This window comes from Nannospalax galili, unplaced genomic scaffold (genome assembly GCF_000622305.1).
Source record: "Nannospalax galili isolate Female #2095 unplaced genomic scaffold, S.galili_v1.0 scaffold77, whole genome shotgun sequence".
Lineage (NCBI taxonomy): Eukaryota > Metazoa > Chordata > Mammalia > Rodentia > Spalacidae > Nannospalax > Nannospalax galili.
Genome location: NW_008341457.1, coordinates 1,840,390 through 1,842,197, shown reverse-complemented (window position 1 = coordinate 1,842,197; position 1,808 = coordinate 1,840,390). Strand labels below are relative to the sequence as shown.

The following is a 1,808-nucleotide window of genomic DNA, read 5'->3' as shown; positions in this document are numbered from 1 at the left end:
TTTTATTTTTGGTCTTTTTGAGACAGGGTTTCCCTGCAGCCCCAGCTGTCCTGGAACTTACTATGGAGACCAGGCTGTCCTTGAACTCACAGAGATCCGCCTGCCTCTGCCTCCGGAGTGCTGGGGTTAAAGGCGCGCGTCACCGCCACCACGCCCGGCCCTCAAATTTATTTCTTAATTTATGTGTATGAGTGTAGTGCTGCGTACGTAGGTGCACCAGTGTTGTGCAATGCCTGTGGAGGTCAGAAGAGGGCTCGGATCCACTGGAACCGGGGGTCCTCTTAGAGCACCCAATGCTGTTCACCGCGGAGCTTCTCTCCAGCCCCTATTGTAGCTTTGATGAGACTGGACCTTCCTTCCTCCCAGCTCTACTGGGACTCCCTAACGTCCACAGCCACAAGGCCCAGTCCATTCCTTTCCTCTCCACTGGCCCCTGGTGGTCTGATCTAACTGCCCCCCCCCCCCCCCCCCCCCCCGTCAGTTTCTGAACCCTCATGGATCTTCTTTTCCTCCCTGGTCTCCCAACGTCCCAGAAAAGTTCAAACTGCTGGGGGTCACAGACCCAAAATGGTAAATGTGGGCTCCCACCCTGCAAAACCCAGAAAGCATCCAGAAAGACCCAGAAGACATAGACAGGGATGGAGCCCTGGAAGGGCGCATGGATCCCTGTGGGCAAAAGCAGGGAGGCCAAATTTGGTCTGGTGGGATTCAGAGACCCCCAGAGAAGGTACTTTGGGTGAGGAGAGGAATGGGGCTGCTGGAGAGAGCCAGTGAGGGGTGTCACCAGAAACTGCATTAGGAACCAGGTCTGGATTTAAAATCAAGAGGCTCTGGGTTCAAATTCAACCTCGGCCAGTGAAATGCGTCAACACTGGGTCCCTCAGCTTCTCAAATAACCCTTCATGTGCCTTCCTAAGGGTTCCCAGGGAGCCGCAGTCATAGTCCATCATAAATCAAGGCAGATAAGTGTTTCATAGCCAAACCTGAAATGGTCTGGTGAGATGGCTCAGTGACTAAAGGGGCTTTCAGTCAAGCCTGATAGCCTGAGTTCAATCCCCAGAACTCACATGGTAGGAGAGAACTGAGTCCACAAAGTTGTCCTCTGACTGCCACATATATTCCATGGCATGTACACACACACACACAAATAACTCATGTAGAATTTTTTTTTTTAATTTTGAGACAGGGTCTCCCTGTAGCCTGGAACTCACTATGTAGCCCAGGCTGCCCTCAGTCTCACAGAGATCCACCTGCTCCTGCCTCGCAAGTCCTGGGGGTAAATGCATGTGCCACCATGCCTACCTAAAAATGATTAAAGATTCTTTTAAATTTACGTTTATTTTATGACTATGAGTGTTCTGCCTGCATGTGTGTAAGTGCACCTGTGTCATGCAGTGCCCAGGGAGGCCAAAAGAGGGCGTCAGGTCTCCTGGAACTGGAGTTATGGATGGTTGTTAGCCGCCATGTGGGTACTGGGAACAGAACCTGGGTCCTCTGCTAGAGCAGCCAGTGCTCAGTACACTTATCCCCTAAGTGGTATTTTATGACTATGAGTGTTCTGCCTGCATGTGTGTAAGTGCACCTGTGTCATGCAGTGCCCAGGGAGGCCAAAAGAGGGCGTCAGGTCTCCTGGAACTGGAGTTATGGATGGTTGTTAGCCGCCATGTGGGTACTGGGAACAGAACCTGGGTCCTCTGCTAGAGCAGCCAGTGCTCAGTACACTTATCCCCTAAGTGGTCTCCTCAGCCCCTAAAAATAATTTTAAATATTTTATTTATTTATTTATTTATTTATTTATTTATTTATTT

The 1,808-nt window shown here is 50.4% G+C and overlaps 1 protein-coding gene across 2 annotated transcripts in view; it reads left to right on the top strand.

The window, feature by feature from the left end:
* Ankrd24 (ankyrin repeat domain 24) overlaps window positions 1-1,808 on the top strand; it is a 22,375-nt gene that overhangs the window by 240 nt on the left and 20,327 nt on the right. The window lies entirely within an intron of this gene.